At 36.5% G+C, this 17402-nt stretch overlaps 1 long non-coding RNA gene across 1 annotated transcript in view; it reads left to right on the top strand.

The window, feature by feature from the left end:
* LOC105613737 (uncharacterized) overlaps positions 1-17402 on the top strand; it is an 81153-nt gene that overhangs the window by 38634 nt on the left and 25117 nt on the right. Inside the window, exon 2 of the long non-coding RNA XR_006060085.2 lies at positions 6071-6204. This is a non-coding gene — a long non-coding RNA (uncharacterized LOC105613737). The remainder of the gene's footprint in view (positions 1-6070; positions 6205-17402) is intronic.

The following is a 17402-nucleotide window of genomic DNA, read 5'->3' as shown; positions in this document are numbered from 1 at the left end:
CCAGACATCCTGGAGTGCAAAGTCAAGTGGACCTTAGGAAACATCACAACACACTAAGATAGCGGAGGTGATGGAAATACAGTTAACTATTTCAAATCCTAAAAGATGATGCTATGAAAGTGCTGCACTCAATATGCCAGCAAATGTGGAAAACTCAGCATTGGCCACAGGATTGGAAAAGGTCAGTTTTCATTCCAATCCCGAAGAAAGGCAATGCCAAAGAATGCTCAAACTACCACACAATTGTACTCACCTCACACGCTAGCAAAGTAATACTCAAAATTCTCCAAGTCAGGTTTCAACAGTATGTGAACCATGAACTTCCACATGTTAGACCTGGATTTAGAAAAGACAGAAGAACCAGAGATCAAATTGCTTATACCCTTCAGATCTTTGAAAAAGCAAGCGAGTACCAGGAAAATATCTACTTCTGCTTTATTAACAATGCCAAAGCCTTTGACTGTGTGGTTCACAACAAACTGTGGAAAATTATTCAGGAGATGGGAATACCAGACCATCTGACCTGCTTCCTGAGAAATCTGTATACAGGTTAAGAAGCAACAGTTTGAACTGGACATAAAACAACAGACTGGTTCCAAGTAGGAAAAGGAGTACATCAATATATTTTGTTAAGATATATTGTCACCCTGACTATTTAACTTATATCCTGAGTACATCACGGGAAATGCCAAACTGGATGAAGCACAAGGTGGAATCAAGATTGCTGGGAGAAATATCAATAACCTCAGATATGCAGATGACACCATCCTTATGGCAGAAAGCGAAGAAGAACTAAAGAGCCTCTTGATGAAAGTGAAAGAGGAGAATGAAAATGTGGTTTAAAACTCAACATTCAGAAAACCAAGATCATGGCATTTGGTCCCATCACTTCTTGGCAAATTGATGGGAAAACAATGATTTTTGGGGTCTCCAAAATTATTGCAGATGGTGATTGCAGCCCTGAAATTAAAAGATGCTTGCTCCTTGGAAGAAAAGTTATGACTCACCTAGACAACATATCAAAAAGCAGAGACATTACTTTGCCAGCAAAAGTCCATCTAGTCAAAGCTATGATTTTTCCTGTAGTCATGTATGGATGTGACGGTTGGACTATAAAGAAAGTTAAGTGCTGAAGAATTAATGGTTTTGAACTGTGGTGTTGGAGAGAAGATTCGAGTCTCTTGGACTGTAAGGAGATCAAACCATCTTAAGGGAAATCAGTCCTGAATATTCATTTCAAAAGACTGATGCTAATGCTGAAAATCCATGTTTTTGGCCTGCTGATGTGAAAAACTGACTCAATGGAAAAAAACCTGATGTTGGGAAAGATTGAAGGCAGAAGAAGAAGGGGATCATAGAGGATAAGATGGTTGGGTGGCATCATCTAATCCATAGACATTAGTTTGAGCATTTCTTGGAATTGGTGGTGGACAGGGAAGTCTAGTGTGCTGTAGTCCATGCAGTCACAAAAAGGTGGACATGACTGAGTGATTGAACTGAACTGAACTGAAGAACGAAAAAGTATATGTGATTTTGGTGGCAGCCAATAACATGTTGACTTACTATAAAAATTATAAACTTATTTACAACTATATTACTTATTTTAGTATATTACTTATTTTAAAGATTTGTGCATTTGAATAGATCCCATCAAGTTCTGCTTATTTATGCTAAGGTGATATACTATTAGCTTGTGAGCAGAATTATAGGAATCATGTTGACACTAAGAGTCTTATCATATGCTGATTAATTACTTATATAGCTTGCTCTGTGAACAACTTGTCTGAAACCTTCATTAACTTTTAAACTGGGCATTTGTAATTTTCTCACTAATTTGTAGACTCTCATTATATACTTTGGATTAAAGATTCTATTGTCATTAAATCTACCTCTTCTCTTTATTTATGGTCTTTTCTGTTATTCATATTTTCAAATTTTATTTTTAACAGAATTAAATCTACCTTAACTGGAAAACCCTTGCCCATCTATGGGCCTATTCTTTGTTCTTTCTGTGATCTTGTCATGCCTGAGGTAGGGATTTGAGATTAGCTGTTACTTATGACTGCCAGTGTATAGTTAAAATCTCTATGATACCTATACATCCAACCTCATTATTTTTGCCTTCTGTCATCCATCCCCTGCCCTACTGAAACCTGGCTAACTTACACATTCAGATGGAGATGACAGGAGGAGGAGTTGTCCAACACAGTGATTAAGAAAATGGAACTGAGTGTTCTAGATGGTTCAGGGAAATCAGTGTAGGAAAATGTGATTATGTTATTATTGTGGTACAGCCATAATTTTATAAAAATGAACAGATTGTACTATTTCTCTATAAATGTCCTGATTTTTTTCATCACTGTCATGTTTCCAAAACCCAAGAGTATGTTTGTCAGTAGAGACAGAATCTGTCAAATCATGGTGATTTTAAGAGTCTGGGAAGGGAATTTCCCTAGTGGCCCAGTGGCTAAGACTCTGTGCTCCCAATGAAGGGGGCCCAGGTTCAATATCTGGTCAGGGAACTGGCCTCACATGCTTCAACTAAGACTTGGCACAGCCAAATGAATACACAGTTTTGTTTTTTGTTTTTAAGAACCTAGGCATTATTATAGGAAAGCTGTTTAATCTAACCAGAAATCAGGAAAAAGTTCATTTAAACACAAGATGGTATTTTAAAACTCAAATTGGGAGAGGGAATCCTAAAGAGGGAGTGTTTGGGAAGGATAGCAAAACAGTTATCTACATATAGCATTGGTATGGTTGTAAAATCCAGGGAAATTTGTGAAGAAGTATTTCAATATTTTATGGATCCAGCAGTTTTGCTTCTGTAAATCTTTCCTAGAGAAATCTATACCAGTGTGCAAAGTTGTATGTACAAAAAATATTTTCTACTGCATTGTTAGCAATGACAAAATATTAGAGGGAATCCAAATTCTCAACAATACAAATGGTTAAACAAGTGACAGTGGAGCCATATTCAATAATACTCAGCTTCAGAATAAGTAACCAAAATAAGCTCGACCAGTGTTCATGGATGTAAAAAATTCCAAGATACATCTTACCACTCCACTTGGTAGTACTCATCTATTTTAAAATATGCATACCTATGATACATAAATTCCATGTCCAATTTTCTGTCCAACAAAACTACAAAAAGCTACAGACTTCTGATCAATATCTCACAAACTATACAGTCAATTGTAAGAAATATGTTCAAAAAATCTGAAATATGTTCAAAAACAGCAGATTTTTAAGAGCTTGTTGTCTGCTCACCCACTTCTCTTCTGCTATGGCAACGACTAGAAGATTGCATGTAAGAAAGAGCAAAGCTAACTCCCACCTCAAATCTTATCTGTCAATTATAGGATATTCAGTTCAGCCCAGTTCAGTTCAGTCACTCAGCAGTGTCTGACTCTTCATGACCCCATGGACTGCAGCACACAAGGTTTCCCTGTCCTTCACCATCTCCTGGGGTTTTGTCAAACTCATCCTGTTTGAGTCAGTGATGCCATACAACAATTCCATCCTCTGTCGCCCCATTTTCCTCTTGTCCTCAATCTTTTCCAGCCTCAGAATCTTTTCCAATGAGTCAGCTCTTGCATCAGGTGGCCAAAATACTGAAGTTTCAGTTTCAGCATCAGTCCTTCCAATGAATACTCAGGGTTGATGTCCTTTGGGATTGACTGGTTTGATCTCCTTGCAGTCCAAGGGACTCAGAAGAATCTTCTCCAGCACCACAGTTTAAAACCATCAATTCTTTGGTCCCTAGCCCTCTTTAGGGTCCAACTCTCACATCCATACATGACTACTGGAAAAACCATAGCTTTGACTATATGGACCTTTGTAGGCCAAGTGATGTCTCTGCTTTTGAAAATAGTCTAGATTCGTCATAGCTTTTCTTCCAAGAAGCAAACATCTTTTAATTTCATGGCTGCAGTCACCATCTACAGTGATTTTGGAACCCAATAAAATAAAGTCTGTCATTGTTTCTGTTGTTTCCCCGTATTTTTGCCATGAAGTGATGGGACAGGATGTCATGATCTCCATTTTTGAATGTTGAGCTTTAACCTAGCTTTTTCACACTCCTCTTTCACCTTCATCAAGAGGCTTTTAGTTCCTCTCTGCTTTTTGCCATTAAAGTGGTATCATCTGCATATCTGAGATTATTAATAACAACCTGGAAATCTTGATTCCAGCTTGTGAGTTGATGCAGCCCAGCATTTCACACAATGTACTCTGCATATGGAAAGCGATAACAAACCTAGACAGTGTGTTGAAAAGCAGAGATATTACTCTGCCGACAAAGGGCCATATATCCAAGGCTATGGTCTTCCCAGTGTTCACATACTGTTGTGAGAGGTGGACCATAAAGAAGGCAGAATGCCAAAGAACTGATGCCTTCGAACTGTGGTGTTGGAGAAGACTACTGAAGGTCCTTTGGACAGCAAGGAGATCAAACCAGTCAATCTTAAGGGAGATCAACCCTGAACATTCACTGGAAGGACTGATGCTGAAGATGAAACTCCAGTATGTTGGTCATCTGATGTGTACAGATGGCTCTTTGGAAAAGTCCCTGATGCTGGGAAAGATCAATGGCAGAAAGAGAAGAGGGCATCAGAGGATGGGATGGCTAGACATGAACATGAACTTGGGTAAAATGTGGGAGATGGTGAGGGACAGGGAGGGCAGGCATGCTTCCTGGGGTCCGCAGGGTCACATAGACACGACTGGGAAACTGAACAGCAACAACTCTGCATATAAGTTAAATATCAGTGATACTATACAGCCTTCACATACTCTTTTCTCAATTTTGAACCAGTCCATTGTTCCATGTTCAGTTCTAGCTGTTGCTTCTTGTCCTGCATACAGCTTTATCAGGAGACAGGTAAGTTGGTCTGGTATTTCCATCTCTTTATGAATTTCCCACAGTTTGTTGTGATCCACATAGTCAAAGACTTTAGTCTGGTCAATAAAACACAAGTGGATATTTTTCTGGAATTCCCTTGCTTTTTCTATGATTCAATGAATGTTGGCAATTTGATCTCTGATTCCTCTGCTTCTTCTAAATCCAGACTGTACATCTGGAAATTCTCGTACATTTGAAGCCTAGCTTGAAGGATTTGTAACATTACCTTGCCAGAATGTGAAGTAAGTGCAAGTGTGCACTAGTTTGAGCATTCTTTGGCATTTCCCTTTTTGGGGATTGAAATGAAAACTGACCTCTTCCAGTCCTGTGGTTGGAATTACAGGGTATAATGAACTCATTTAAAAAATACATTCAAAGGAACCTGAGAACTTAAATGAAAGACTTCAATAAATTGCTTCCTAAAATAGGCGGTAAATAAAAAATTTAAGAGGAGTTGCAGTAGAAGGGTGTAAAATCTCTTTCTCCGTGCCTTAAAATTATAACATTCCCACACATGTCCACAATGGTTCAAATATTTTACATTATATAGCGAATATTGAAAGACATACAAAAAGAGGTTACTTCCAACTAGGTAATGTTATAATTTCCCCCAGTGGAACTATGATTTCCTTTCTAAATATAGGAGCTCTCCTTTTTTGAGTCTGAGATTGGACTTTCTTATGGTTGACTTGTTAACACATTTATCCTTATCTGGGTTAGGTTAGATCAGTAACTCTGAAGACTCTGGTTTCTTCACTAAAAATTGCTTCAATGGTATATTTATCACCTGGTTGGCAAATGCTGGGTAATTTCCAGAACAAGGACTTACTATGAACCTGGGTGTGATCTGTGAGACAGAAACCAAAACATATTATTTTTTTTCTTCATGAAATGAAATATATCCTATCTTTGCTGCCAGAGTCCCTAAAACTCACAAAACATAAACTGACTGTCATTCACAGTCTCACATTCTCTTCCAATCCACACAGTAAATTACACAGATGGTGAGGCCAAATTTCCAAAAGAGGGACCACACTCCATTTTTGCTATCGCCAAGTATACAGAAATATCTTAAGTTTCAGTAAATCTCAATACAAAATAAATAGTTTCTCAAGCGCTCTATGGACCAGAGTTTATTATGTGAGTGTCTGCTTTCTATTGCAGGTAAAGAAGTTTGTGGTCTTTCATGGAACTTCCATTTACCAACCTGGAAATGGCATTCATTTTATTAGCTTTTGTTATCTTTTCTTTTTTTACCCTGGCTTCCATCTACACTAATCCCAATGAGAGGAATGAAGGTAAGGAGAGAGAGCTCTTCATAATAGTCTCAATTTCCTTTCCCCACCCAATCTTCTTTCTCTATGATTTGATTTGATTCAGTTTCTAATTGTATGTTTGAGGGTGTGTGTGTGTGTGTGTGTGTGAGAGAGAGAGAGAGAGAGAGAGAGAGAGAGAGAGAGAGAGAGAGAGTTTGCTTGTTTAATAGCCTGAAATATCTACTATAATATTTTGTCCCTATTTATTAAGAAATATTTGGAAATGGTAACAACTATTCACATGACTTTTAATCTCAGAATTTGATGGATCTTAATGCCCTAAATTTTATATATATATAAAATCTTTCTTTCACCATCCTTTGTTCCTGCCTCTCATCCCTGTTGCCCATTAGAAACTTAAAATGTGCAAGAAAGTCCAATGTCTTTCAAAGTCTTTAGAGGTAATTTTTCACAAGAAACAAATTCCATTATTTTGTAAGTATACCATGTGTGTGGGGTGTGCATTTTTGTTCAGCTCTACATAGGAAAAAGAATTAAAGTTGTTTTTTGTTTTGTTTTGTTTTGTTTTGTTTTTAACTAATGAGCTCTTGTAAAGCCCAAATATCTTTCAAAAAAATACGTGGAAGTATTTAAATAACTCAGCACCATGTTTCCTTATTGCCAAAAATAACAAGTATAATTTAAACGTATAATTGAAATGGCTGTTACTTTACTATAGTTCAGGGCTCACCATGTTTTATAGAAAATTAATGGTAACTGACCATTTTTGAGGTCAAAAATTTTAATGTGTGTGTATATGTATGTGTATGTGTATACTTATATATGTATAATATATGCCAAGAAAATAACACAAAATTTAGGAGAATAAGACAAAATTGCAAAAAGAAAACTGTGTTTCTTAAAATTGTGATATCTCTTTATTAGCTTCTGGCTATGAACGAAGTGCTGTCTGTTAAACACATTATTATTCTTTATCTTATAGACATACAACACTTGTAGGAAACAAACAAAGAAACAAAAAACATTGTAAATAGACATTCCATTTTGTGTTGACATGAAGATTAGGACAATTAATTGAAGTTTATAAAGTATTTCTCATGCTCCATATTGTTTTAGTTTAATGGGTTTGATTGAAAGAAAGAGTAAAACCAGAATACCAGTTCAGTTCAGTTCCGTTCAGTCATTCAGAGGTGTCCAACTATTTGTGACACCATGGACTGCAGCACGCCAGGCCTCCCTGTTCATCACCAACTCTCGGAGTTTACTTAAACTCATTTCCATTGAGTTAGTGATACCATACAACCATCTCATCCTCTGTCGTCCCCTTCTTCTCCTGCCTTCAACCTTTGCCAGCATCAGAGTCTTTTCCAATAAGTCAGTTCTTTGAATCATGTGGCCAAAGTATTGGCGTTTCAGCTTCAGCATCAGTCCTTCAAATGGACACCCAGAACTGATCTCCTTTAGAATGGACTGGTTGGATCTCCTTGCAGTCCAAGGAACTCTCAAGATTCTTCTCCAACACCGCAGTTCAAAAGCATCAATCCTTCAGTGCTCAGCTTTCTTTATAGTCCAACTTTCACATTCATACATGACTACTGAAAAAACCATAGCCTTGACTAGATGGACATTTGCTGGCAAAGTAATGTCTCTGCTTTTTAATATGTGGTTTAGTATCCTTTTAATTTTTGATCATAATGTTTCCTCCAAGGAGCAAACATCTTTTACTTTCATGGCTACAGTCACTATCTGCAATGATTTTGGAGCCTAAGAAAATTAAGTCTGTCACTGTTTCCATTGTTTCCCCATTTATTTCCCATGAAGTGATGGGACCAGATGCCATGATCTTAGTTTTCAGAAAGTTGAGTTTTAAGCCAGCTTTTGCACTCTCCTCTTGCACTTTCATCAAGAGGCTCTCTAGTTTTACTTTCTGCTATAAGGGTGGTATCATCTGCATATCTGAGGTTATTAATATTTCTCCCAGCAATCTTGATTCCATCTTGTGCTTCATCCAGTCCAGCATTTCTCAGGATATATTCTGCATAAAAGTTAAATAAGCAGGTGACAATATACAGCCTTGATGTACTCCTTTCCTTATTTGGAACCAGTCTGTTGTTCCATGTCCAGTTCTAGCTATTGCTTCTTAACCTGCATATAGATTTCTAAAGAGGCAGATCAGGTGGTCAGGTATTCTCATCTCTTAAAGTATTTTCCACAGTTTTCTGTGATCCACACAGTCAAAGGCTTTAACATACTCAATAAAGCAGAAGTAGATATTTTTCTGGAACTTTCTTGCTTTTTTGATGATTTAACAGATGTTGACAATTTGATCTCTTATTCCTCTGCCTTTTTTAAATCCAGCTTGAACATCTGGAAGTTCATGGTTCATGTACTATTAAAGCTTAATTTGGAGAATTTTGAGCATTACTTTGCTAGTATGTGAGGTTGTGTGGTAATTTGAACAATTACTTTAACTAAATAGTAGTGTCTTTCTCTCACACATAAAGAAAACCTGGGAGTAGTAAGTTCCCTGCTGACAACATGCACTCCCTGGCATCCTGGACCCAGGCCACACTGTCTTGGTTCTCTCCAATCTTCTGCTACAACTCCTAAGTCTGGCCAATGTATCATTGGATGTCAGTCAGTAGGAAGGAAGAAGGGTAATCTATATTAAGGACACTGCCAGAAGCTACATATACCACATCCCTTTGGCCAGAATTTAGTCCATGGCCATACCCACAGGAAAACTGGGAAATGTAATAGCTATTTTAGAAGTCATGTACTGAGCAAAACCTTTGGGTTTGTTCCTAAAGGAGGAGGAGTACAACCAGCAGTGTCTGCCAGACATGTAAACTTATAACCACATATTCACTCTAGGGCTGGTAGTCATTAAATAGGGAACATTTGAGCTAGAAGGAATGTTAAGAGAGCATCTAATTTACTGATGCCTAACAAGAAATAAATATCAGAAAGATGCATCATGCTTGGCACCCATCACAAGCCAATCAAATGTGTGTCTCTGGATGTTATACTTGGCTGTGTCTTAAAAAAAAAAAAAAAAAAAAGCCTCCTCCACTCCCGATTTTTCTAGCTTTCATCTTTGGTTAAGAAGCACTTTCAGATGTGACAACATCCAAGACCCACAAATGTTTAGCAAGTTTCTCAAGTGTTCAGTTAGTAAAAAAGCTAAAACTAGAGCACAGGCTCACAATCCCAAGTTCCTGTCCACTGTCTGGACCCCTGTGACTCTCTAGTTTTGACCCATGGTATGAGCCAGTCATAGAAATTTACCTTTCTATTACACTTTTATACTCCATTTTTCATAATTTCCTTTTTCTTCAATTCTGTTTCTCCTATATATGATGTTTATTTTCTAAGCTAAAGCAATTCCTCCCTTTAAATACTGTTACACTAACAGAACTAGAATTCTGGTCAAGGATTCCCATTAAAGAACACTCTTGCTTTCCTTCATAACCACCAGGTCAGTTACAAGCACAATTTTGCATGAAAGTACAAAATGTATATGCTTTCTTAAATGTCATAAGATCCATGAGTAAAATACACTTTTATTAAAATAACAGATCTCTTTTAATTTCCTTTATGGCACAAGCAGTGAATTACAGGAGCCATTAAAAATAAAGTTGAGAGTCATTTAATTTCACATGTTTATTAAAGATCTAATAGGTTCTGCTATGAGTAACGGTGAATCTAAAGCTGAAGAGACTCAGTTCCTATGTCAGGAACTGGCATAGTCTCATGCAGGATTCAGTTCTATAACCAGACCAGTCTCAGTAAATGTTTGACCAGAGGTTTTGACTAAGGACGATGAGATCATAATGGAAGTTCTTCCTCAGGGGAATTGAGGGATTTATAGAAGAGATGACCACCCTGGTGCAGTTGATATTGACAAAGTAAGATGGATGGGGTGAATTCCAAATAAGAAAGCTACTGAAATGAACAGTTAAATATATGAGATTAAAAATTAGCTATATTGAATGCATCTCAAGTCAAGAAAGGAATTGAATGGAACTGATCATTGACCAGTATCTTCTGAAGCCCTTCAGAAGTCAAAAGAGGAACCACACTTTTTAATAAGGTATTTCTTAAACCTAAAAGAAGTGAGCATATGCCTCAACCTCCCATGTGAGGTCAGAGACTATCAAGCTCTAACTTGCCTGCAAATCATATACAGATTTTATGAAAAAGTAGACTACATTCAGTAGGTCTGGGTGGGGCATTTCTGCATTTCTAACAGGCTTCCAGGTGATAGTCATCATCCAGAAGACTAACCAAGCCACAGATGTGACACTCCCAGACCTCAGGAAGTCAGACTCATCTGTGTGCAGCAGGGGAGGAGGGAGCTTGGCTATGTGGCTGGTTGTCCGCGTTCCAACAATCAAGGTGTTACATGGCACAGGGCACCTAGAACAGGAGGAAATGGTCTCAGCTTCCAGTACAGTCTTGTCTCAAGTCCTAACACGTCAAGAGTGGGTAAATTCACATTTAAGAAAAATATTTTATGTCTTTAGAAGATGTGAGAACCATTGAAAATCATTCTTAATTATTTTTTAGGAAAAAAAATCATAATCAATTGATTTACAATGCTATGTTAGTTTCAGGAGTACAGCACAGTGATTCAGCTATATAGGTCTACTTTTTCAGATTATTTTCCCTTATATACTCAGATAAAATACTGAGTATAGTTCCCTGTTCTATACAATATGTCCCGGTTATGAGAGTCATTCTTTAAAAAAATCAGAAAATTTTAGCATTGTAAGATTTCTAAAACTCTTAATAGTTTGTACATCTCCACTATCTCATTTGTAATTAACATTCTCAATTCTCTTACTCTATGTCCTTCTATAAGAGAATAGTTAAGATAATTTTCTTATTGAAAGAGGGTATAAGGTATGACAAAGCCCTGAGACATTTCAGAAAATTTTACTTTTTGAGAAACTGACCAAGAACCCACATTTTTCCCCATTATTGTAAGAAGTCTCCAGAAAAAGTTTTTCAAAGACTGTCAATTCAACTCTTCTTCTTGGAAGAAGTTTGGTTACATTTGAATATTCAGAGGTAATTAAGAATGTTGCTTTTTTTCTAGACCATAAGATATGTTTTAAAATTTAAAGTCGAAACTTAACATAGTGCTTGTTTGCAAATCTGAGTCCAGTAAAAGCAGAATTCAGTCACTGTAGAAAACCATGTAGCCCAAAAGAAATCTTGTCTGGGCAAGGAAGCTTCACCTACCACCACTGTGATGAAAAGTATTGTCTCCCATGGACTTTCTAATCACACCAACAGATTCTTGCATTACACAAGCACTCAGAATTAGTCATCCCAGATCGTTATTGATGTCCTTTGAGATTCATATGTGCTTATTTCAATGTCATATTGTCTATCTTCAAAGTAACAAAATAAAATATTTGTCACTTGATAATTATAGAATTAACTTGGATTGTGCATTTCCAAAAAAAGTTTTAAGAATCCACTCAACCTGAAAAAAAAAAATGGTTATCTTATCTTGATGACTTAAAAATTGAGAAAAATTAGTCATAAAGGTAGTGAAACCAGAATAATGCAGGACTACTTTTTCCCAGCCCAGAACATTGTTTACTGGACTCCCTATCTCATTGTCAGAATAAAAGCAACAATGACAGAAATGTTTATTAGGTGCCTTCCATGTAAAAGGCAAGATGCCAAGCACTTTAGATTACTTTGTTAATGTGTTTAATCTTAAAATAACCTTATGATAAAGGTAATAGTAACCTCATTGTTTACAAGTGAGGACTTTGAAGCTTTAGCTTTCACTTCAGACTACTGGGCTAATGAGTGAAGCGTACAGGTGGGACCCTAGTAGACAGGATCCAGAACCTGGTGCATTTTCTCTCCAGATTTCCTTGAAAAAGGTATTTGCTTTTTAAAAAAGTGCATGTACCTCTCTTTTTTCCTACAAAGAACTTAAATTGGCTAAAATATGTATAATAAGATAAAGCTAAATTTTCAGTAAGTAGATAAAGAAATCCAAGCAAAGGGAAAAATAAAGGTGAGGAAAATAGAAATGAATAGTCTTGGCGAGGAGAAGACTAGCATCCCATTTCAGTGAAAAGTACAGACTGTGTCACTAAAGATGCCTGTGTTCCTGTTCTGGTTTTGCCATTGGTTACTCTGTGACTTCAGAAGATTGCCCAAGTTCCCAAAGCCTTTGTTTGTCATGTGACAGATACAAAATGACACTTGCCTCATAGAGTTGAAGTGAGACGTACATGAACTAAAGCATGGAAATGCAGAAGGGTGGCTGCTATTGAAGTTTTCTCTTTTGAAGTCTTCATGATTAGGAATTTTAACAGAGCAATTAGAGTCATTATAAATTAAAGGAAAATATTTACTACAGAACCAAGAAAATTTACCTCAGGCAACCCATGCACTGGGTCAAGATATTTGTTTTAAATATAGTATATATCAATATAACTTATTCAATACCCATCAACTACAAGATGAAATCACATATAAAAGATAAAAACATGATGTCAGGGAAAGGTAAAGACTCTTGGAGTCATTCAGACAAAGCCATTCACAAATGAACATTTAATAGAGTTATACTGCCTACCAGATGAGGAAAAGAAAGATGTACAGAAGCCTCAAAAATAAACTGACTATCAAAAGATAGAAACAAATCTAAGAAAACTAATGAAACCTTGAATATTTTTTGCAAAAGGTATCCTCCATAAAATTGTGCTATGGAAACCACAAGTAAAGAGTGTTGTATGAAGTTACGGTCCCCCAAACCAATGTCTCCTCCATTCTTTATGTTAAAATTAGCTTATAGCTGCAACTACAAATTTCCTTTTATTAAATGAGTGATATGATACATTTATTTTTACTGTTTTGTTTTATTTTTCAAGATAAAGGTCCATTCACTTTTTTTTTTTTTTTTTTTTTTGCTGTCTTATCTTAAATTTTATCCTGGAAGGAGATTCACTTCAAATCATTTCCAGTATTTATTACTATCATTGAAAAGAAGTTTCCTGTTATGGAATTATACAGTCAGTAGTTTTTATCCAAGCATGCTGGATGAATGCTCTTAAATCTTCCCACTTGTAGGAAGTGGGTGTGAAATTTCGTCCTATGCTTTCTTTAAAGCCAAACCAGAGGAGGAAACTGACAATATTTACCTGAGCCCTGTGCAATTATAGTTAGGAAATTCCCCAAGCTTTTGTTTTCCAAAATCTCCTCCCTCTTGTGTTCCAGGAACATTGCAAAGAAGATTTTTTTCCATACAATGTGGGAAGGACTTGCTGTCCATTCTTTCTCTTGACGCCTAGAGATTCTTGAGGGCTCTGTTGTTTACCTAGGGCTGGGACAAACACAGACCTTTCCCCTTTTACCTGAACCTGTTGGTGAGGACAGAAAGCTCCTTGTTCTTTGTCTCATGGATGGCTTGGCTGAGATTAGAGTCGTTTGTCCCTTCCCCCTCTGAATTAGCTAACACACAAAGATAAACTTTTCCTGCACAGCTAACTGAAGGGGAACTCCACTGATGACAGAACAATGAGAAAAAATAAAGCATACCACCTGGAATGTCTTCACTACTCCCTATGAAGCTAAGGAGAAACCAGCTGATGAGGCATAGTGATCTCAGACCTTGGGTGACTTCTCTATTACAAGATTCTGAATAAAATCAAAATCATTCCTATTTTGGTTTTTGCCTTCCTAAATAGGATAATCTGATATGTATATGATAAAAATACTATATATTTTTAGCAATTATATTTTAGCTACAAAATATAATGCTATATTTTAGCAACTATAGTTGCTAATTGAAATATGACTATTTCTAGTATCAAGGAAAGAAAGATGCGTTCACTAGTAAAGAATCTCATAAGAGACTCTAACTTGTTGGTTTTAAACGTTTTTTTTGTCTGAAAACCACTTCCAGATTCGCCGCCTACACACTTACCTACATGTGCACAACTGAAAGTTTCATAAGACAATATTTAATCTCACTGCAAGCAATACAGTTTAGTACTTTGTATAGTACTTTGCATAATACTTTTTAATACTTTATCTTTCTTTTTAAAGCTGACATCAATCCATCTAATAGACCACATGATATATTAAATTTCAATTAAGTTCTATAAAATTCCATTAAATTTTAATCGTCCCAATTCTAAATTCAGCAATAGCATCAAGTATAGCAATGTATATGCACAAATGAAATGTAAATGTACATAACCATTTTCACAAGGTACAAGTCAATCTTCCAGGCAGAAACCTTTGTTTAACTTACCATTGTCTAGAGAACAAAGTAAAAATTCCCAAGGCTCCTGGTTTCTTCCAAGTGGGAATTTTCCTTTTACCTACTAATAATGCTCTCCTCCTTCTCTTCTATCTGAATTTTATTTTTTAAACTTAAATTCATTTTCTCCTTCTGTAATCACTCAAACTAAAATGAACTCTCCTTGTGGAACTTTTATATATTATTAACATGACACTGATCTTTATCACCTTGTGCCCCCCTTGCCTGGCCCTAAGAACTGCTTCCCAGTCCCTGGGTCACATGGTCAAGCAAGAAGAATCCTCTTTCTTGTGTATTTGAGGAAGGCATCGCCCTGTAGGGAGTAATGCCACATGCCCATCTTTGCCTCTTCTATGACACTCAACACAAGTAGACTAAGAAACAGAGCTAGTTTTGATTTTCTAGGGAGAGATTTCAATGTCTAAAGGTGAAAACCAGTAAACCAAATCTGGTGCCTGGAGGAGAAAATAAAATTATGTATGTATGTATATATATATACATATACATATACATATACATATATATATACACACACACATATATATATACATATAATTGTTTTGTTTATTGGAAATACAGCTACAAAATAATAAGAATTCCATAACTTGTTACTGAAATTGCTTGACTATTCAGAAAAATATATTTTTATTTCATTCTGTGTACAGAAAGACACTACTAGGCATGGAGTGTCAATAAACAATTTTCCAGTCTCCAGTCACACCCTTAAACTTTGTAGACTTATAAGAGAAATAAAGTAGATAGAGAAAAGCACAAAATAGTAATTCTTGCACACATACCTTTATCTTTTTATGAATTTTCCCTGAAAAATTAAAGGAAAAATATGATAGTAAATCACCAAAAACAATGTTTTAAAGGAAAAGAAAAGCCACTTTGCATTCCCTTGGTATATCATCTTGTAACGCAGAGACTGGATCTATCTTAGTCACTGCTTCATTCCAGCACTTCAAACACTACTTGGGACATAGTTGTTTTTCAATGATTAAATACTGAGTAAATTAATAAATATGTTGTTGTTATTTGTTGCTAAATCATGCCTTACTCTTTTGTGACCCTATGGACTGTAGCCTGCCAGGCTCCTCTGTCTATGAGATTTCCCAGGAAAGAATATTGGAGTGGCTTGCCATTTCCTTCTCCAGGGGATCTTCCCAGCCCAGGGTTCAAACCTGTGTCTCCTGGCTTGATTCTTTACCACTGAACCACCAGGAAAGTCCCAAATCAGTAAATACCCATAGAGTGTTTATTTAGACAGGTTTAACATGAACTCCAAATATTATAAGCAGAATACATCATCTCACTCATTCCCTAACTTTTCCTACTGCTACTACTAGTAGCTGATATTGTTTTATGTGTGTGAAAAAAGTGAAAGTGTTAGTTGCTTAGTCATGTCCAACTCTTAGCCCACCAAGCTCCTCTGTCCATGGAATTCTCCAGGCAAAAATACTGGAGTGAGTATCCATTCCCTTCTCCAGGGTATCTTCCTGACCAAGGACTCGAACCTGTGTCTCCTGCACTGTAGGCAGATTCTTTACCATCTGAGCCATCATGGATGTCTCTGTTTTATGTATATTCATCATTTAACCCCCATATTGAACTTCTGAGGTAGATATTTCCACTGTACTGTATCTAAAAACCAAAAGAATGCAACTTAGAATACTATTTATAAACAGGATCCTAACCCATGAGCTTCTGAATGAACAGAACTGCCATGATGAAGCTGGTTTATGTACAGAGACAGGATGTGAACTATTTATAAGGCTCATTCTTGAAAACTCACTGATATACTTCACAAATGACCTCAGAAAACAGAACTCAATACAGAGAGGCTCTCCATGTGCTCCATGTACATTGGATCATTTCTTATAATGTTCAGATTTGATATACCCATAAATGGAGAAATATATTTTAACCTTAATCAAAACATAACAAGGATGCATATGCCTGCTGGACAAAAGAAATTATTAGTGCATGGCAAAGTCAAATATAAAAATTTTTATGGATATCCATTTTTTTTATATCATTCAGACTTCTGGTTCCTCTTATTTCCTTGAAATATGGAGAATTAAGTTTTATTAAGTTTATAATAGTAAAATGAGTTTTATTTTTACCAGTTTTATTGTTCTTTAGCTTTCAAGTTGAAAGATGTGAAGCTGCAGTATCAGCTTTAGAAGAGTTTAGTGTGACTGCCTCCTCATACCTTTAGAGAAGACTTTGGTGTGATGCAGCCTATATCCTGTCTGGATTATATTGTCCACCTGCACCAGGCCTTGTCTTTGAAAACTGCCTGCTCTAATGACCAATAGGAACTGTAAAATGTAAGTGACCCAACAGGGAATTTTAAGGGTATCCTTGGTAGGAAATGGTCCTTCATCAAAGGAGTGTCCAGCCTCCTGACAAACAGGGGCTTCCAACTCTTCACCACTCCCTCACCACACCAGACCCTGTGGGAGCTACCTGGTGAGAGCCCTGTGACTCTACAGTGATGCATGGGGTTTGAAAGATATTAAGTCCAACACTGGTAGCTCTCTTCCTCATAAAGATAAATTTCAGATTATTTTGAAACCTCTTAGTAAGATTCTAAAACATTTTCTGTTAAGAATTTCTCCAGATGTTTCAGCTGCTGTTATACAACAGTGTCAGTGTGTATCTTTCCCATGCTTCCTACTTGAAAAGACTAGATGGAGGGTCATTAGAAAGCAACAGCTAGAATATATGTGTTAGCATCAGAGAGAAATGAATTGACTCCTGACCCTATTACTCACTTGCAGTAACTTGAACAAACTTCATAAATACTCCAAGGCTCACTTCACCTATATAATAATAATTATCTGCACAAAACTGCTGTAAAATTTAAAATATGACAAAGTACTTTAAAAAAACACACTTATATATTTTAAGAATGAAA

The sequence above is a fragment of the Ovis aries genome, chromosome 6 (assembly GCF_016772045.2).
Source record: "Ovis aries strain OAR_USU_Benz2616 breed Rambouillet chromosome 6, ARS-UI_Ramb_v3.0, whole genome shotgun sequence".
NCBI lineage: Eukaryota > Metazoa > Chordata > Mammalia > Artiodactyla > Bovidae > Ovis > Ovis aries.
The sequence above is the reverse complement of the archived record's forward strand: the minus strand, read 5'-3'. Positions and strand labels throughout refer to the sequence as shown.